A 20,053-nucleotide genomic window follows, 5' to 3' on the forward strand; every position below is an offset into this window, starting at 1 on the left:
AAATCGATCCTTTATGAACATCCAAAGAGAATCTGTTGTTGCCTACGATCATACCACCCTGAATACGTCCGATCTCGTCTGATCTCGGAAGCTAAGCAGGTTCGGGCCCGGTTATGTACCTGGATCCTGGATGGGAGACTGCCTGGGAACACCGGGTGTTGTAGGCTTTTTTCTGCTGTCGGGTGTGGTCTTGTTTCGAGTGTCTGCAATTTGGGCTGACTGATGCGCTTGATGGTAATTTAGTTTTTGCCGCGCCACTGCTAGTCTTCGACTACAACTGCCGCTACTACCAGCTAACCACGTCTACTTACTACCACGGGTACTCACCCCACCAGTATTTGTATACTACTGCTTGCCTACGACTACCAGTGCCGCCTTCCAGTGCCACTCCTTCTCGACGACGACTCCCACGACTACTGCCACTCCTACTACTAAAATAAAGAATTCTCATGTCGAATCCACATTCAGATCTTCAACAAAATCGAATCGAATCATCCTTGTAAGACACCCAAACAGTCCACCAAGTTTCCTCCAAATCCGTCGACAACCTTTTGAGATTTCCTGCTCTGTATCGTTTTTGAACCAATCTCCCAATGGTGAAGAATCAGTCAAAATATTTCTCGGAGCCGGATCCGAATCCGGATCTTCACCAAAATGGAAACATTTCTTCCTTGTCACAGATGCCACACTGCTGCCAAATTTTGCCTGAATCCGTCTGCAATTTTGTGAGATATCTTGTTCAAAAACGGACAGACAAGCAAACAGACAGACAGGTGTGAAAACATCACCTCCATGCACCTTGAGTGGCGGAGGGAACGAGACTCTCACTTGAGAAACATTATCGATCCTTTATGAACATCCAAAGAGAATCTGTTGTTGCCTACGATCATACCACCCTGAATACGCCGGATCTCGTCTGATCTCGGAAGACCAAGCAGGTTCGGGCCCGGTTAGTACCTGGATGGGAGACTGCCTGGGAACACCGGGTGTTGTAGGCTTTTTTCTGCTGTCGGGTGTGGTCTTGTTTCGAGTGTCTGCAATTTGCGCTGACTGATGCGCTTGATGGAAATTTAGTTTTTGCCGTGCCACTGCTAGTCTTCGACTACAACTGCCGCTACTACCAGCTAACCACGTCTACTTACTATCACGGGTACTCACCCCACCAGTATTTGTATACTACTACTTGCCTACGACTACCATTGCCGCTACTGTGAGTTCGACTGGCCTTCCAGTGCCACTCCTTCTTGACGACGACTCCCACGACTACTGCCACTCCTACTACTAAAATAAAGTATTCTCATGTCGAATCCACATTCAGATCTTCACCAAAATCGAATAGAATCATCCATGTAATACCCCCAAACAGTCCACCTCGTTTCTTCCAAATCCGTCGACAACCTTTTGAGATTTCCTGCTGTGTATCGTTTTTGAACCAATCTCCCAATGGTGAAGAATCAGTCAAAATATTTCTCGGAGCCGGATCCGAATCCGGATCTTCACCAAAATGGAAACATTTCTTCCTTGTCACAGATGTCACACTGCTGCCAAATTTTGCCCGAATCCGTCTGCAATTTTGTGATATCTTGTTCAAAAACGGACAGACAAGCAAACAGACAGACAGGTGTGAAAACATCACCTCCATGCACCTTGGGTGGCGGCGGGAACGGGGCTCTCACTTGAGAAACATTATCGATCCTTTATAAACATCCAAAGAGACTCTGTTGTTGCCTACGATCATACCACCCTGAATACACCCGATCTCGTCTGATCTCGGAACCTAACCAGGTTCGGGCCCGGATCGTACCTGGATGGGCGACTGCCTGGGAATACCGGGTGTTGTCGGCTTTTTTCTGCTGTCGGGTGTGGTCTTGTTTTGAGTGTCTGCAATTTGCGCTGACTGATGCGCTTGATGGTAATTTACTTTTTGCCGCGCCACTGCTAGTCTTCGACGACAACTGCCGCTACTACCAGCCTACCACGTCTACTTACTACCACGGGTACTCACCCCACCAGTATTTGTATACTACTGCTTGCCTACGACTACCAGTGCCGCTACTGTGAGTTCGACTGGCCTTCCAGTGCCACTCCTTCTCGACGACGACTCCCACGACTACTGCCACTCCTACTACTAAAATAAAGAATTCTCATGTCGAATCCACATTCAGATCTTCACCAAAATCGAATCGAATCATCCATGTAAAACCCCCAAACAGTCCACCTCGTTTCGTCCAAATCCGTCGACAACCTTTTGAGATTTCCTGCTGTGTATCGTTTTTGAACCAATCTCCCAATGGTGAAGAATCAGTCAAAATATTTCTCGGAGCCGGATCCGAATCCGGATCTTCACCAAAATGGAAACATTTCTTCCTTGTCACAGATGCCACACTGCTGCCAAATTTTGCCCGAATCCGTCTGCAATTTTGTGATATCTTGTTCAAAAACGGACAGACAAGCAAACAGACAGACAGGTGTGAAAACATCACCTCCATGCACCTTGGGTGGCGGCGGGAACGGGGCTCTCACTTGAGAAACATTATCGATCCTTTATAAACATCCAAAGAGGCTCTGTTGTTGCCTACGCTCATACCACCCTGATATACGCCCGATCTTCGTCTGATCTCGGAAGCTAAGCAGGTTCGGGCCCGGATCGTACCTGGATGGAGCGACTGCTTGGGAATACCGGGTGTTGTCGGCTTTTTTCTGCTGTCGGGTGCGGTCTTGTTTTGAGTGTCTGCAATTTGCGCTGACTGATGCGCTTGATGGTAATTTACTTTTTGCCGCGCCACTGCTAGTCTTCGACGACAACTGCCGCTACTACCAGCCTACCACGTCTACTTACTACCACGGGTACTCACCCCACCAGTATTTGTATACTACTGCTTGCCTACGACTACCAGTGCCGTTACTGTGAGTACGACTGGCCTTCCAGTGCCAATCCTTCTCGACGACGACTCCCACGACTACTGCCGCTCCTACTACAAAAATAAAGAATTCTCATGTCGAATCCACATTTAGATCTTCACCAATATCGAATCGAATCATCCGTGTAATACCCCCAAACAGTCCACCAAGTTTCGTCCAAATCCGTCGACAACCTTTTGAGATTTCCTGCTGTGTGTCGTTTTTGAACCAATCTCCCAATGGTGAAGAATCAGTCAAAATATTTCTCGGAGCCGGATCCGAATCCGGATCTTCACCAAAATGGAAACATTTCTTCCTTGTCACAGATGCCACATTGCTGCCAAATTTCGCCCGAATCCGTCGGCAATTTTGTGAGATGTCTTGTTCAAAAACGGACAGACAGGTGTGAAAACATCACCTCCATGCACCTTGGGTGGTGGAGGGAACGAGGCTCTCACTTGAGAAACATTATAAATCGATCCTTTATGAACATCCAAAGAGAATCTGTTGTTGCCTACGATCATACCACCCTGAATACGCCCGATCTCGTCTGATCTCGGAAGCTAAGCAGGTTCGGGCCCGGTTAGTACCTGGATGGGAGACTGCTTGGGAACACCGGGTGTTGTAGGCTTTTTTCTGCGTGTGTGGTCTTGTTTCGAGTGTCTGCAATTTGTGCTGACTGATGCGCTTGATGGTAATTTAGTTTTTGCCGCGCCGCTGCTAGTCTTCGACTACAACTGCCGCTACTACCAGCTAACCACGTCTACTTACTACCACGGGTACTCACCCCACCAGTATTTGTATACTACTGCTTGCCTACGACTACCAGTGCCTCTACTGTGAGTTCGACTGGCCTTCCAGTGCCACTCCTTCTCGACGACGACTCCCACGACTACTGCCACTCCTACTACTAAAATAAAGAATTCTCATGTCGAATCCACATTCAGATCTTCACCAAAATCGAATCGAATCATCCATGTAAAACCCCCAAACAGTCCACCTCGTTTCGTCCAAATCCGTCGACAACCTTTTGAGATTTCCTGCTGTGTATCGTTTTTGAACCAATCTCCCAATGGTGAAGAATCAGTCAAAATATTTCTCGGAGCCGGATCCGAATCCGGATCTTCACCAAAATGGAAACATTTCTTCCTTGTCACAGATGCCACACTGCTGCCAAATTTTGCCCGAATCCGTCTGCAATTTTGTGATATCTTGTTCAAAAACGGACAGACAAGCAAACAGACAGACAGGTGTGAAAACATCACCTCCATGCACCTTGGGTGGCGGCGGGAACGGGGCTCTCACTTGAGAAACATTATCGATCCTTTATAAACATCCAAAGAGGCTCTGTTGTTGCCTACGATCATACCACCCTGAATACGCCCGATCTCGTCTGATCTCGGAAGTTAACCAGGTTCGGGCCCGGATCGTACCTGGATGGGCGACTGCTTGGGAATACCGGGTGTTGTCGGCTTTTTTCTGCTGTCGGGTGTGGTCTTGTTTTGAGTGTCTGCAATTTGCGCTGACTGATGCGCTTGATGGTAATTTACTTTTTGCCGCGCCACTGCTAGTCTTCGACGACAACTGCCGCTACTACCAGCCTACCACGTCTACTTACTACCACGGGTACTCACCCCACCAGTATTTGTATACTACTGCTTGCCTACGACTACCAGTGCCGTTACTGTGAGTACGACTGGCCTTCCAGTGCCAATCCTTCTCGACGACGACTCCCACGACTACTGCCGCTCCTACTACAAAAATAAAGAATTCTCATGTCGAATCCACATTTAGATCTTCACCAATATCGAATCGAATCATCCGTGTAATACCCCCAAACAGTCCACCAAGTTTCGTCCAAATCCGTCGACAACCTTTTGAGATTTCCTGCTGTGTGTCGTTTTTGAACCAATCTCCCAATGGTGAAGAATCAGTCAAAATATTTCTCGGAGCCGGATACGAATCCGGATCTTCACCAAAATGGAAACATTTCTTCCTTGTCACAGATGCCACATTGCTGCCAAATTTCGCCCGAATCCGTCGGCAATTTTGTGAGATGTCTTGTTCAAAAACGGACAGACAGGTGTGAAAACATCACCTCCATGCACCTTGTGTGGTGGAGGGAAAGAGGCTCTCACTTGAGAAACATTATAAATCGATCCTTTATGAACATCCAAAGAGAATCTGTTGTTGCCTACGATCATACCACCCTGAATACGCCCGATCTCGTCTGACTCTCGGAAGCTAAGCAGGTTCGGGCCCGGTTAGTACCTGGATGGGAGACTGCCTGGGAACACCGGGTGTTGTAGGCTTTTTTCTGCTGTCGGGTGTGGTCTTGTTTCGAGTGTCTGCAATTTGGGCTGACTGATGCGCTTGATGGTAATTTAGTTTTTGCCGCGCCACTGCTCGTCTTCGACTACAACTGCCGCTACTACCAGCTAACCACGTCTACTTACTACCACGGGTACTCACCCCACCAGTATTTGTATACTACTGCTTGCCTACGACTACCAGTGCCGCCTTCCAGTGCCACTCCTTCTCGACGACGACTCCCACGACTACTGCCACTCCTACTACTAAAATAAAGAATTCTCATGTCGAATCCACATTCAGATCTTCAACAAAATCGAGTCGAATCATCCTTGTAAGACACCCAAACAGTCCACCAAGTTTCCTCCAAATCCGTCGACAACCTTTTGAGATTTCCTGCTCTGTATCGTTTTTGAACCAATCTCCCAATGGTGAAGAATCAGTCAAAATATTTCTCTGAGCCGGATCCGAATCCGGATCTTCACCAAAATGGAAACATTTCTTCCTTGTCACAGATGCCACACTGCTGCCAAATTTTGCCCGAATCCGTCTGCAATTTTGTGAGATATCTTGTTCAAAAACGGACAGACAAGCAAACAGACAGACAGGTGTGAAAACATCACCTCCATGCACCTTGAGTGGCGGAGGGAACGAGACTCTCACTTGAGAAACATTATCGATCCTTTATGAACATCCAAAGAGAATCTGTTGTTGCCTACGATCATACCACCCTGAATACGCCGGATCTCGTCTGATCTCGGAAGAACCAAGCAGGTTCGGGCCCGGTTAGTACCTGGATGGGAGACTGCCTGGGAACACCGGGTGTTGTAGGCTTTTTTCTGCTGTCGGGTGTGGTCTTGTTTCGAGTGTCTGCAATTTGCGCTGACTGATGCGCTTGATGGAAATTTAGTTTTTGCCGCGCCACTGCTAGTCTTCGACTACAACTGCCGCTACTACCAGCTAACCACGTCTACTTACTATCACGGGTACTCACCCCACCAGTATTTGTATACTACTACTTGCCTACGACTACCATTGCCGCTACTGTGAGTTCGACTGGCCTTCCAGTGCCACTCCTTCTTGACGACGACTCCCACGACTACTGCCACTCCTACTACTAAAATAAAGTATTCTCATGTCGAATCCACATTCAGATCTTCACCAAAATCGAATAGAATCATCCATGTAATACCCCCAAACAGTCCACCTCGTTTCTTCCAAATCCGTCGACAACCTTTTGAGATTTCCTGCTGTGTATCGTTTTTGAACCAATCTCCCAATGGTGAAGAATCAGTCAAAATATTTCTCGGAGCCGGATCCGAATCCGGATCTTCACCAAAATGGAAACATTTCTTCCTTGTCACAGATGTCACACTGCTGCCAAATTTTGCCCGAATCCGTCTGCAATTTTGTGATATCTTGTTCAAAAACGGACAGACAAGCAAACAGACAGACAGGTGTGAAAACATCACCTCCATGCACCTTGGGTGGCGGCGGGAACGGGGCTCTCACTTGAGAAACATTATCGATCCTTTATAAACATCCAAAGAGACTCTGTTGTTGCCTACGATCATACCACCCTGAATACACCCGATCTCGTCTGATCTCGGAACCTAACCAGGTTCGGGCCCGGATCGTACCTGGATGGGCAACTGCCTGGGAATACCGGGTGTTGTCGGCTTTTTTCTGCTGTCGGGTGTGGTCTTGTTTTGAGTGTCTGCAATTTGCGCTGACTGATGCGCTTGATGGTAATTTACTTTTTGCCGCGCCACTGCTAGTCTTCGACGACAACTGCCGCTACTACCAGCCTACCACGTCTACTTACTACCACGGGTACTCACCCCACCAGTATTTGTATACTACTGCTTGCCTACGACTACCAGTGCCGCTACTGTGAGTTCGACTGGCCTTCCAGTGCCACTCCTTCTCGACGACGACTCCCACGACTACTGCCACTCCTACTACTAAAATAAAGAATTCTTATGTCGAATCCACATTCAGATCTTCACCAAAATCGAATCGAATCATCCATGTAAAACCCCCAAACAGTCCACTTCGTTTCGTCCAAATCCGTCGACAACCTTTTGAGATTTCCTGCTGTGTATCGTTTTTGAACCAATCTCCCAATGGTGAAGAATCAGTCAAAATATTTCTCGGAGCCGGATCCGAATCCGGATCTTCACCAAAATGGAAACATTTCTTCCTTGTCACAGATGCCACACTGCTGCCAAATTTTGCCCGAATCCGTCTGCAATTTTGTGATATCTTGTTCAAAAACGGACAGACAAGCAAACAGACAGACAGGTGTGAAAACATCACCTCCATGCACCTTGGGTGGCGGCGGGAACGGGGCTCTCACTTGAGAAACATTATCGATCCTTTATAAACATCCAAAGAGGCTCTGTTGTTGCCTACGCTCATACCACCCTGAATACGCCCGATCTCGTCTAATCTCAGAAGTTAACCAGGTTCGGGCCCGGATCGTACCTGGATGGGCGACTGCTTGGGAATACCGGGTGTTGTCGGCTTTTTTCTGCTGTCGGGTGTGGTCTTGTTTTGAGTGTCTGCAATTTGCGCTGACTGATGCGCTTGATGGTAATTTACTTTTTGCCGCGCCACTGCTAGTCTTCGACGACAACTGCCGCTACTACCAGCCTACCACGTCTACTTACTACCACGGGTACTCACCCCACCAGTATTTGTATACTACTGCTTGCCTACGACTACCAGTGCCGCTACTGTGAGTTCGACTGGCCTTCCAGTGCCACTCCTTCTCGACGACGACTCCCACGACTACTGCCACTCCTACTACTAAAATAAAGAATTCTCATGTCGAATCCACATTCAGATCTTCAACAAAATCGAATCGAATCATCCTTGTAAGACACCCAAACAGTCCACCAAGTTTCCTCCAAATCCGTCGACAACCTTTTGAGATTTCCTGCTGTGTATAGTTTTTGAACCAATCTCCCAATGGTGAAGAATCAGTCAAAATATTTCTCGGAGCCGGATCCGAATCCGGATCTTCACCAAAATGGAAACATTTCTTCCTTGTCACAGATGCCACACTGCTGCCAAATTTTGCCCGAATCCGTCTGCAATTTTGTGAGATATCTTGTTCAAAAACGGACAGACAAGCAAACAGACAGACAGGTGTGAAAACATCACCTCCATGCACCTTGGGTGGCGGCGGGAACGGGCCTCTCACTTGAGAAACATTATCGATCCTTAACAAACATCCAAAGAGACTCTGTTGTTGCCTACGATCATACCACCCTGAATACGCCCGATCTCGTCTGACCTTGGAAGCTATGCAGGTTCGGTCCCGGATCGTACCTGGATGGGCGACTGCCTGGGAATACCGGGTGTTGTCGGCTTTTTTCTGCTGTCGGGTGTGGTCTTGTTTTGAGTGTCTGCAATTTGCGCTGACTGATGCGCTTGATGGTAATTTACTTTTTGCCGCGCCACTGCTAGTCTTCGACGACAACTGCCGCTACTACCAGCCTACCACGTCTACTTACTACCACGGGTACTCACCCCACCAGTATTTGTATACTACTGCTTGCCTACGACTACCAGTGCCGTTACTGTGAGTACGACTGGCCTTCCAGTGCCAATCCTTCTCGACGACGACTCCCACGACGACTGCCGCTCCTACTACAAAAATACAGAATTCTCATGTCGAATCCACATTTAGATCTTCACCAATATCGAATCGAATCATCCGTGTAATACCCCCAAACAGTCCACCAAGTTTCGTCCAAATCCGTCTACAACCTTTTGAGATTTCCTGCTGTGTGTCGTTTTTGAACCAATCTCCCAATGGTGAAGAATCAGTCAAAATATTTCTCGGAGCCGGATCCGAATCCGGATCTTCACCAAAATGGAAACATTTCTGTCTTGTCACAGATGCCACATTGCTGCCAAATTTCGCCCGAAACCGTCGGCAATTTTGTGAGATGTCTTGTTCAAAAACGAACAGACAGGTGTGATAACATCACCTCCATGCACCTTGGGTGGTGGAGGGAACGAGGCTCTCACTTGAGAAACATTATAAATCGATCCTTTATGAACATCCAAAGAGAATCTGTTGTTGCCTACGATCATACCACCCTGAATACGCCCGATCTCGTCTGATCTCGAAAGCTAAGCAGGTTCGGGCCCGGTTAGGTACCTGGATGGGAGACTGCCTGGGAACACCGGGTGTTGTAGGCTTTTTTCTGCTGTCGGGTGTGGTCTTGTTTCGAGTGTCTGCAATTTGGGCTGACTGATGCGCTTGATGGTAATTTAGTTTTTGCCGCGCCACTGCTCGTCTTCGACTACAACTGCCGCTACTACCAGCTAACCACGTCTACTTACTACCACGGGTACTCACCCCACCAGTATTTGTATACTACTGCTTGCCTACGACTACCAGTGCCGCCTTCCAGTGCCACTCCTTCTCGACGACGACTCCCACGACTACTGCCACTCCTACTACTAAAATAAAGAATTCTCATGTCGAATCCACATTCAGATCTTCAACAAAATCGAATCGAATCATCCTTGTAAGACACCCAAACAGTCCACCAAGTTTCCTCCAAATCCGTCGACAACCTTTTGAGATTTCCTGCTCTATATCGTTTTTGAACCAATCTCCCAATGGTGAAGAATCAGTCAAAATATTTCTCTGAGCCGGATCCGAATCCGGATCTTCACCAAAATGGAAACATTTCTTCCTTGTCACAGATGCCACACTGCTGCCAAATTTTGCCCGAATCCGTCTGCAATTTTGTGAGATATCTTGTTCAAAAACGGACAGACAAGCAAACAGACAGACAGGTGTGAAAACATCACCTCCATGCACCTTGAGTGGCGGAGGGAACGAGACTCTCACTTGAGAAACATTATCGATCCTTTATGAACATCCAAAGAGAATCTGTTGTTGCCTACGATCATACCACCCTGAATACGCCGGATCTCGTCTGATCTCGGAACACCAAGCAGGTTCGGGCCCGGTTAGTACCTGGATGGGAGACTGCCTGGGAACACCGGGTGTTGTAGGCTTTTTTCTGCTGTCGGGTGTGGTCTTGTTTCGAGTGTCTGCAATTTGCGCTGACTGATGCGCTTGATGGAAATTTAGTTTTTGCCGCGCCACTGCTAGTCTTCGACAACAACTGCCGCTACTACCAGCTAACCACGTCTACTTACTATCACGGGTACTCACCCCACCAGTATTTGTATACTACTACTTGCCTACGACTACCATTGCCGCTACTGTGAGTTCGACTGGCCTTCCAGTGCCACTCCTTCTTGACGACGACTCCCACGACTACTGCCACTCCTACTACTAAAATAAAGTATTCTCATGTCGAATCCACATTCAGATCTTCACCAAAATCGAATAGAATCATCCATGTAATACCCCCAAACAGTCCACCTCGTTTCTTCCAAATCCGTCGACAACCTTTTGAGATTTCCTGCTGTGTATCGTTTTTGAACCAATCTCCCAATGGTGAAGAATCAGTCAAAATATTTCTCGGAGCCGGATCCGAATCCGGATCTTCACCAAAATGGAAACATTTCTTCCTTGTCACAGATGTCACACTGCTGCCAAATTTTGCCCGAATCCGTCTGCAATTTTGTGATATCTTGTTCAAAAACGGACAGACAAGCAAACAGACAGACAGGTGTGAAAACATCACCTCCATGCACCTTGGGTGGCGGCGGGAACGGGGCTCTCACTTGAGAAACATTATCGATCCTTTATAAACATCCAAAGAGACTCTGTTGTTGCCTACGATCATACCACCCTGAATACACCCGATCTCGTCTGATCTCGGAACCTAACCAGGTTCGGGCCCGGATCGTACCTGGATGGGCGACTGCCTGGGAATACCGGGTGTTGTCGGCTTTTTTCTGCTGTCGGGTGTGGTCTTGTTTTGAGTGTCTGCAATTTGCGCTGACTGATGCGCTTGATGGTAATTTACTTTTTGCCGCGCCACTGCTAGTCTTCGACGACAACTGCCGCTACTACCAGCCTACCACGTCTACTTACTACCACGGGTACTCACCCCACCAGTATTTGTATACTACTGCTTGCCTACGACTACCAGTGCCGCCTTCCAGTGCCACTCCTTCTCGACGACGACTCCCACGACTACTGCCACTCCTACTACTAAAATAAAGAATTCTCATGTCGAATCCACATTCAGATCTTCAACAAAATCGAATCGAATCATCCTTGTAAGACACCCAAACAGTCCACCAAGTTTCCTCCAAATCCGTCGACAACCTTTTGAGATTTCCTGCTGTGTATCGTTTTTGAACCAATCTCCCAATGGTGAAGAATCAGTCAAAATATTTCTCGGAGCCGGATCCGAATCCGGATCTTCACCAAAATGGAAACATTTCTTCCTTGTCACAGATGCCACACTGCTGCCAAATTTTGCCCGAATCCGTCTGCAATGTTGTGAGATATCTTGTTCAAAAACGGACAGACAAGCAAACAGACAGACAGGTGTGAAAACATCACCTCCATGCACCTTGGGTGGCGGCGGGAACGGGCCTCTCACTTGAGAAACATTATCGATCCTTAACAAACATCCAAAGAGACTCTGTTGTTGCCTACGATCATACCACCCTGAATACGCCCGATCTCGTCTGACCTTGGAAGCTATGCAGGTTCGGTCCCGGATCGTACCTGGATGGGCGACTGTCTGGGAATACCGGGTGTTGTCGGCTTTTTTCTGCTGTCGGGTGTGGTCTTGTTTTGAGTGTCTGCAATTTGCGCTGACTGATGCGCTTGATGGTAATTTACTTTTTGCCGCGCCACTGCTAGTCTTCGACGACAACTGCCGCTACTACCAGCCTACCACGTCTACTTACTACCACGGGTACTCACCCCACCAGTATTTGTATACTACTGCTTGCCTACGACTACCAGTGCCGCCTTCCAGTGCCACTCCTTCTCGACGACGACTCCCACGACTACTGCCACTCCTACTACTAAAATAAAGAATTCTCATGTCGAATCCACATTCAGATCTTCAACAAAATCGAATCGAATCATCCTTGTAAGACACCCAAACAGTCCACCAAGTTTCCTCCAAATCCGTCGACAACCTTTTGAGATTTCCTGCTCTGTATCGTTTTTGAACCAATCTCCCAATGGTGAAGAATCAGTCAAAATATTTCTCGGAGCCGGATCCGAATCCGGATCTTCACCAAAATGGAAACATTTCTTCCTTGTCACAGATGCCACACTGCTGCCAAATTTTGCCCGAATCCGTCTGCAATTTTGTGAGATATCTTGTTCAAAAACGGACAGACAAGCAAACAGACAGACAGGTGTGAAAACATCACCTCCATGCACCTTGGGTGGTGGAGGGAACGAGGCTCTCACTTGAGAAACATTATAAATCGATCCTTTATGAACATCCAAAGAGAATCTGTTGTTGCCTACGATCATACCACCCTGAATACGCCCGATCTCGTCTGATCTCGGAAGCTAAGCAGGTTCGGGCCCGGTTAGTACCTGGATGGGAGACTGCCTGGATGGGAGACTGCCTGGGAATACCGGGTGTTGTAGGCTTTTTTCTGCTGTCGGGTGTGGTCTTGTTTCGAGTGTCTGCAATTTGCGCTGACTGATGCGCTTGATGGAAATTTAGTTTTTGCCGCGCCACTGCTAGTCTTCGACTACAACTGCCGCTACTACCAGCTAACCACGTCTACTTACTACCACGGGTACTCACCCCACCAGTATTTGTATACTACTACTTGCCTACGACTACCATTGCCGCTACTGTGAGTTCGACTGGCCTTCCAGTGCCACTCCTTCTCGACGACGACTCCCACGACTACTGCCACTCCTACTACTAAAATAAAGTATTCTCATGTCGAATCCACATTCAGATCTTCACCAAAATCGAATCGAATCATCCATGTAATACCCCCAAACAGTCCACCTCGTTTCTTCCAAATCCGTCGACAACCTTTTGAGATTTCCTGCTGTGTATCGTTTTTGAACCAATCTCCCAATGGTGAAGAATCAGTCAAAATATTTCTCGGAGCCGGATCCGAATCCGGATCTTCACCAAAATGGAAACATTTCTTCCTTGTCACCGATGTCGCACTGCTGCCAAATTTTGCCCGAATCCGTCTGCAATTTTGTGATATCTTGTTCAAAAACGGACAGACAAGCAAACAGACAGACAGGTGTGAAAACATCACCTCCATGCACCTTGTGTGGCGGCGGGAACGGGGCTCTCACTTGAGAAACATTATCGATCCTTTATAAACATCCAAAGAGACTCTGTTGTTGCCTACGATCATACCACCCTGAATACACCCGATCTCTGCTGATCTCGGAACCTAACCAGGTTCGGGCCCGGGTCGTACCTGGATGGGCGACTGCCTGGGAATACCGGGTGTTGTCGGCTTTTTTCTGCTGTCGGGTGTGGTCTTGTTTTGAGTGTCTGCAATTTGCGCTGACTGATGCGCTTGATGGTAATTTACTTTTTGCCGCGCCACTGCTAGTCTTCGACTACAACTGCCGCTACTACCAGCTAACCACGTCTACTTACTACCACGGGTACTCACCCCACCAGTATTTGTATACTACTACTTGCCTACGACTACCAGTGCCGCTACTGTGAGTTCGACTGGCCTTCCAGTGCCACTCCTTCTCGACGACGACTCCCACGACTACTGCCACTCCTACTACTAAAATAAAGAATTCTCATGTCGAATCCACATTCAGATCTTCAACAAAATCGAATCGAATCATCCTTGTAAGACACCCAAACAGTCCACAAAGTTTCCTCCAAATCCGTCGACAACCTTTTGAGATTTCCTGCTGTGTATCGTTTTTGAACCAATCTCCCAATGGTGAAGAATCAGTCAAAATATTTCTCGGAGCCGGATCCGAATCCGGATCTTTACCAAAATGGAAACATTTCTTCCTTGTCACAGATGCCATACTGCTGCAAAATTTTGCCCGAATCCGTCTGCAATTTTGTGAGATATCTTGTTCAAAAACGGACAGACAAGCAAACAGACAGACAGGTGTGAAAACATCACCTCCATGCACGTTGGGTGGCGGAGGGAACGAGACTCTCACTTGAGAAACATTATCGATCCTTTATAAACATCCAAAGAGACTCTGTTGTTGCCTACGATCATACCACCCTGAATACGCCCGATCTCGTCTAATCTCGGAAGCTAAGCAGGTTCGGGCCCGGATCGATCTCGTCTGATCTCGGAAGCTAAGCAGATTCGGGCCCGGATAGTACCTGGATGGGCGACTGTCTGGGAATACCGGGTGTTGTAGGCTTTTTTCTGCTGTCGGGTGTGGTCTTGTTTTGAGTGTCTGCAATTTGCGCTGACTGATGCGCTTGATGGTAATTTACTTTTTGCCGCGCCACTGCTAGTCTTCGACGACAACTGCCGCTACTACCAGCCTACCACGTCTACTTACTACCACGGGTACTCACCCCACCAGTATTTGTATACTACTGCTTGCCTACGACTACCAGTGCCGTTACTGTGAGTACGACTGGCCTTCCAGTGCCAATCCTTCTCGATGACGACTCCCACGACTACTGCCGCTCCTACTACAAAAATAAAGAATTCTCATGTCGAATCCACATTTAGATATTCACCAAAATCGAATCGAATCATCCGTGTAATACCCCCAAACAGTCCACCAAGTTTCGTCCAAATCCGTCGACAACCTTTTGAGATTTCCTGCTGTGTGTCGTTTTTGAACCAATCTCCCAATGGTGAAGAATCAGTCAAAATATTTCTCGGAGCCGGATCTGAATCCGGATCCTCACCAAAATGGAAACATTTCTTCCTTGTCACAGATGCCACATTGCTGCCAAATTTCGCCCGAATCCGTCGGCAATTTTGTGAGATGTCTTGTTCAAAAACGGACAGACAGGTGTGAAAACATCACCTCCATGCACCTTGGGTGGTGGGGGGAACGAGGCTCTCACTTGAGAAACATTAAAAATCGATCCTTTATGAACATCAGCCAACATCACCGCTTTGCACAAAAAAGGTGCAAAAACAGATCCCAGCAACTACAGACCAATCAGCCTTCTCCCAATTATCAGCAAAGTCATGGAATCCATCATTGCTTCAGATATTAAATCTTTCCTCTTCTCCAATGGCTTGATCTCTGATCATCAATTTGGTTTCAGACCTGGTCACTCTACTCTGGACATGCTGCTTCTGCTTTCTCAACAATGGATGGAGGTCCTCAACGCCAAACAGGAAATTAGAGCTGTCTCCCTTGACATTTCACGTGCCTTCGATACGGTCTGGCACCCTGCTCTGCTCTCCAAACTCTCCTCCTTTGGTATCCATGGAAATCTCCACGCATGGCTGGCGGACTTCCTCTCTGGTCGTAGTCAACGTGTGGCCCTGAATGGGTTTCTCTCATCTCCTCTTCCTGTTCAGGCTGGAGTTCCCCAAGGTAGTGTTCTGGGCCCTGTGCTTTTTCTGGTCTTCATCAATGATCTCTCTGACTCTCTTGAAAATCCTCTCTATCTCTTTGCTGACGACTCTACTCTCTGTCGCTCCATTCCTCATCCCTCAGATCGGCAGTCTGCAGCCTCCTCACTCTCTGCAGACCTGGACAAAATCACAGACTGGTCAAACAAGTGGAACATGTCTTTCAATCCTGACAAATCTCACACTCTTACAATGTCTCTCCGAAAGGACCGACTGGACAACCCTCCCATCTACTTTCTCAACAATCCTCTCCAAGAAGTTCTGTCGCTCAAGCTTTTGGGTCTCACTATCTGCCATGATCTTTCTTGGGAAAACCACATTTCCAAGCTGGCCTCCAAAGCCAGTCGCCGACTGGGCATCCTCCGTCGTGCGAAGTCCTTCCTTGGCACACCTGAGCTCCTCACCACATACAAGGCTTTCATCCGCAGCTCAATGGAATACTGTTCCCCCCTCTGGGCTGGTGCTCCTGCCTCACACCTTGCTCGGCTTCACGCTGTTGAGGCCAAAGCTTTCAGAATCATTGGAATCTCCTGCGATGTAGTCAACGCCGAGGGCCTTTCACTCACTCACCGCAGGCAGGTTGGTGGTCTTTCTGTCTTCTACCGACTCCTCTCCGGCCTTGCTCCCCCAGCTCTCTCTGTGCTCTGTCCCCCCAATATTCCTTCAGGTCGCACAAGATCTGCCTGCAACCCTCTTATGGTTAAACTGCCAAAGTCTAGGCTCTCTGCTCACCTTCACTCTTTCATTCCCCTTTTCTCCCGCCTCTGGAACAAACTCCCCCACTCCCTTCAATCCCACTCCTCCCTCCAGGTCTTTAAAACAGCTGTTCACCACCATCTCTTATCTTCCCCCATCGAAAACCTTGATCTTTTCTACCCCCGGTAATTCACCCCAGAGTCCTTGCAGTGTTCATATGTTTTAATCCTCTCCCACCTCCCCCCAAGTCCTCCCGATGTCCCTGCTCTCAAATGTTGTGTTTGTGTCCTTCCCCTTCTTCCCCCTCTCTTTTGTGTCCTCCCCCCTCTCTCCCCATCTTGTCTGCCGCTCCCCTTGTTTTTTGTGTTTTGTGTGTCGGTTTGTCTTTTTGTGTGATTAATGTTTGCTCTTTCACGAGCCTCGATCTTGTATACAAAAAAAAAAAAAAAAAAAAAAAAAAAAATCCAAAGAGAATCTGTTGTTGCCTACGATCATACCACCCTGAATACGCCCGATCTCGTCTGATCTCGGAAGCTAAGCCGGTTCGGGCCCGGTTAGTACCTGGATGGGAGACTGCCTGGGAACACCGGGTGTTGTAGGCTTTTTTCTGCTGTCGGGTGTGGTCTTGTTTCGAGTGTCTGCAATTTGTGCTGACTGATGCGCTTGATGGTAATTTAGTTTTTGCCGCGCCGCTGCTAGTCTTCGACTACAACTGCCGCTACTACCAGCTAACCACGTCTACTTACTACCACGGGTACTCACCCCACCAGTATTTGTATACTACTGCTTGCCTACGACTACCAGTGCCGCTACTGTGAGTTCGACTGGCCTTCCAGTGCCACTCCTTCTCGACGACGACTCCCACGACTACTGCCACTCCTACTACTAAAATAAAGAATTCTCATGTCGAATCCACATTCAGATCTTCAACAAAATCGAATCGAATCATCCTTGTAAGACACCCAAACAGTCCACCAAGTTTCCTCCAAATCCGTCGACAACCTTTTGAGATTTCCTGCTCTGTATCGTTTTTGAACCAATCTCCCAATGGTGAAGAATCAGTCAAAATATTTCTCGGAGCCGGATCCGAATCCGGATCTTCACCAAAATGGAAACATTTCTTCCTTGTCACAGATGCCACACTGCTGCCAAATTTTGCCCGAATCCGTCTGCAATTTTGTGAGATATCTTGTTCAAAAACGGACAGACAAGCAAACAGACAGACAGGTGTGAAAACATCACCTCCATGCACCTTGGGTGGTGGAGGGAACGAGGCTCTCACTTGAGAAACATTATAAATCGATCCTTTATGAACATCCAAAGAGAATCTGTTGTTGCCTACGATCATACCACCCTGAATACGCCCGATCTCGTCTGATCTCGGAAGCTAAGCAGGTTCGGGCCCGGTTAGTACCTGGATGGGAGACTGCCTGAGAACACCGGGTGTTGTAGGCTTTTTTCTGCTGTCGGGTGTGGTCTTGTTTCGAGTGTCTGCAATTTGCGCTGACTGATGCGCTTGATGGAAATTTAGTTTTTGCCGCGCCACTGCTAGTCTTCGACTACAACTGCCGCTACTACCAGCTAACCACGTCTACTTACTACCACGGGTACTCACCCCACCAGTATTTGTATACTACTACTTGCCTACGACTACCATTGCCGCTACTGTGAGTTCGACTGGCCTTCCAGTGCCACTCCTTCTCGACGACGACTCCCACGACTACTGCCACTCCTACTACTAAAATAAAGTATTCTCATGTCGAATCCACATTCAGATCTTCACCAAAATCGAATCGAATCATCCATGTAATACCCCCAAACAGTCCACCTCGTTTCTTCCAAATCCGTCGACAACCTTTTGAGATTTCCTGCTGTGTATCGTTTTTGAACCAATCTCCCAATGGTGAAGAATCAGTCAAAATATTTCTCGGAGCCGGATCCGAATCCGGATCTTCACCAAAATGGAAACATTTCTTCCTTGTCACAGATGTCGCACTGCTGCCAAATTTTGCCCGAATCCGTCTGCAATTTTGTGATATCTTGTTCAAAAACGGACAGACAAGCAAACAGACAGCCAGGTGTGAAAACATCACCTCCATGCACCTTGGGTGGCGGCGGGAACGGGGCTCTCACTTGAGAAACATTATCGATCCTTTATAAACATCCAAAGAGGCTCTGTTGTTGCCTACGATCATACCACCCTGAATACGCCCGATCTCGGCTGATCCCGGAAGCGAAGCAGGTTCGGGCCCGGATAGTACCTGGATTGTCGACTGCCTGGGAATACCGAATACCGGGTGTTGTAGGCTTTTTCTGCTGTCGGGTGTGGTCTTGTTTTGAGTGTCTGCAATTTGCGCTGACTGATGCGCTTGATGGTAATTTACTTTTTGCCGCGCCACTGCTAGTCTTCGACGACAACTGCCGCTACTACCAGCCTACCACGTCTACTTACTACCACGGGTACTCAACCCACCAGTATTTGTATACTACTGCTTGCCTACGACTACCAGTGCCGTTACTGTGAGTTCGACTGGCCTTCCAGTGCCAATCCTTCTCGATGACGACTCCCACGACTACTGCCGCTCCTACTACAAAAATAAAGAATTCTCATGTCGAATTCACATTTAGATATTCACCAAAATCGAATCGAATCATCCGTGTAATACCCCCAAACAGTCCACCAAGTTTCGTCCAAATCCGTCGACAACCTTTTGAGATTTCCTGCTGTGTGTCGTTTTTGAACCAATCTCCCAATGGTGAAGAATCAGTCAAAATATTTCTCGGAGACGGATCCGAATCCGGATCCTCACCAAAATGGAAACATTTCTTCCTTGTCACAGATGCCACATTGCTGCCAAATTTCGCCCGAATCCGTCGGCAATTTTGTGAGATGTCTTGTTCAAAAACGGACAGACAGGTGTGAAAACATCACCTCCATGCACCTTGGGTGGTGGAGGGAACGAGGCTCTCACTTGAGAAACATTATAAATCGATCCTTTATGAACATCCAAAGAGAATCTGTTGTTGCCTACGATCATACCACCCTGAATACGCCCGATCTCGTCTGATCTCGGAAGCTAAGCAGGTTCGGGCCCGGATAGTACCTGGATGGGCGACTGCCTGGGAATACCGGGTGTTGTAGGCTTTTTTCTGCTGTCGGGTGTGGTCTTGTTTTGAGTGTCTGCAATTTGCGCTGACTGATGCGCTTGATGGTAATTTACTTTTTGCCGCGCCACTGCTAGTCTTCGACGACAACTGCCGCTACTACCAGCCTACCACGTCTACTTACTACCACGGGTACTCACCCCACCAGTATTTGTATACTACTGCTTGCCTACGACTACCAGTGCCGTTACTGTGAGTACGACTGGCCTTCCAGTGCCAATCCTTCTCGATGACGACTCCCACGACTACTGCCGCTCCTACTACAAAAATAAAGAATTCTCATGTCGAATCCACATTTAGATATTCACCAAAATCGAATCGAATCATCCGTGTAATACCCCCAAACAGTCCACCAAGTTTCGTCCAAATCCGTCGACAACCTTTTGAGATTTCCTGCTGTGTGTCGTTTTTGAACCAATCTCCCAATGGTGAAGAATCAGTCAAAATATTTCTCGGAGCCGGATCTGAATCCGGATCCTCACCA

General features: G+C 47.9%; 6 non-coding genes and 16 pseudogenes across 6 annotated transcripts; all 22 read left to right on the top strand.

Moving 5' to 3' along the window:
* The first annotated feature begins 40 nt into the window (after positions 1-40).
* Positions 41-167, top strand: LOC144890330 (5S ribosomal RNA; annotated as a pseudogene).
* A 711-nt stretch (positions 168-878) lies between these two features.
* Positions 879-998, top strand: LOC144890243 (5S ribosomal RNA; annotated as a pseudogene).
* A 728-nt stretch (positions 999-1,726) lies between these two features.
* On the top strand, positions 1,727-1,845 carry LOC144890212 (5S ribosomal RNA; annotated as a pseudogene).
* Positions 1,846-2,573: 728 nt separating this feature from the next.
* On the top strand, positions 2,574-2,695 carry LOC144890352 (5S ribosomal RNA; annotated as a pseudogene).
* A 718-nt stretch (positions 2,696-3,413) lies between these two features.
* LOC144889994 (5S ribosomal RNA) lies at positions 3,414-3,532 on the top strand. The gene has a single exon (XR_013622189.1). It is a non-coding gene; the product is annotated as a 5S ribosomal RNA (ribosomal RNA).
* Positions 3,533-4,256: 724 nt separating this feature from the next.
* On the top strand, positions 4,257-4,375 carry LOC144890126 (5S ribosomal RNA; annotated as a pseudogene).
* A 718-nt stretch (positions 4,376-5,093) lies between these two features.
* On the top strand, positions 5,094-5,213 carry LOC144890054 (5S ribosomal RNA). The gene has a single exon (XR_013622251.1). It is a non-coding gene; the product is annotated as a 5S ribosomal RNA (ribosomal RNA).
* A 711-nt stretch (positions 5,214-5,924) lies between these two features.
* LOC144890273 (5S ribosomal RNA) lies at positions 5,925-6,045 on the top strand (annotated as a pseudogene).
* A 728-nt stretch (positions 6,046-6,773) lies between these two features.
* LOC144890246 (5S ribosomal RNA) lies at positions 6,774-6,892 on the top strand (annotated as a pseudogene).
* Positions 6,893-7,620: 728 nt separating this feature from the next.
* On the top strand, positions 7,621-7,739 carry LOC144890332 (5S ribosomal RNA; annotated as a pseudogene).
* Positions 7,740-8,469: 730 nt separating this feature from the next.
* On the top strand, positions 8,470-8,588 carry LOC144890323 (5S ribosomal RNA; annotated as a pseudogene).
* A 718-nt stretch (positions 8,589-9,306) lies between these two features.
* LOC144890078 (5S ribosomal RNA) lies at positions 9,307-9,426 on the top strand. The gene has a single exon (XR_013622278.1). It is a non-coding gene; the product is annotated as a 5S ribosomal RNA (ribosomal RNA).
* A 711-nt stretch (positions 9,427-10,137) lies between these two features.
* On the top strand, positions 10,138-10,257 carry LOC144890306 (5S ribosomal RNA; annotated as a pseudogene).
* Positions 10,258-10,985: 728 nt separating this feature from the next.
* LOC144890213 (5S ribosomal RNA) lies at positions 10,986-11,104 on the top strand (annotated as a pseudogene).
* Positions 11,105-11,815: 711 nt separating this feature from the next.
* LOC144890331 (5S ribosomal RNA) lies at positions 11,816-11,934 on the top strand (annotated as a pseudogene).
* Positions 11,935-12,649: 715 nt separating this feature from the next.
* On the top strand, positions 12,650-12,784 carry LOC144890149 (5S ribosomal RNA; annotated as a pseudogene).
* Positions 12,785-13,512: 728 nt separating this feature from the next.
* LOC144890308 (5S ribosomal RNA) lies at positions 13,513-13,631 on the top strand (annotated as a pseudogene).
* Positions 13,632-14,361: 730 nt separating this feature from the next.
* LOC144890282 (5S ribosomal RNA) lies at positions 14,362-14,524 on the top strand (annotated as a pseudogene).
* Positions 14,525-16,887: 2,363 nt separating this feature from the next.
* On the top strand, positions 16,888-17,006 carry LOC144890025 (5S ribosomal RNA). Its single transcript, XR_013622219.1, has one exon. It is a non-coding gene; the product is annotated as a 5S ribosomal RNA (ribosomal RNA).
* Positions 17,007-17,740: 734 nt separating this feature from the next.
* Positions 17,741-17,859, top strand: LOC144890016 (5S ribosomal RNA). Its single transcript, XR_013622209.1, has one exon. It is a non-coding gene; the product is annotated as a 5S ribosomal RNA (ribosomal RNA).
* Positions 17,860-18,587: 728 nt separating this feature from the next.
* On the top strand, positions 18,588-18,713 carry LOC144890351 (5S ribosomal RNA; annotated as a pseudogene).
* Positions 18,714-19,430: 717 nt separating this feature from the next.
* Positions 19,431-19,549, top strand: LOC144889967 (5S ribosomal RNA). The gene has a single exon (XR_013622179.1). It is a non-coding gene; the product is annotated as a 5S ribosomal RNA (ribosomal RNA).
* Positions 19,550-20,053: the final 504 nt, after the last annotated feature.

Source organism: Myxine glutinosa, chromosome 1 (assembly GCF_964187855.1).
Source record: "Myxine glutinosa chromosome 1, kmMyxGlut1.1, whole genome shotgun sequence".
NCBI lineage: Eukaryota > Metazoa > Chordata > Myxini > Myxiniformes > Myxinidae > Myxine > Myxine glutinosa.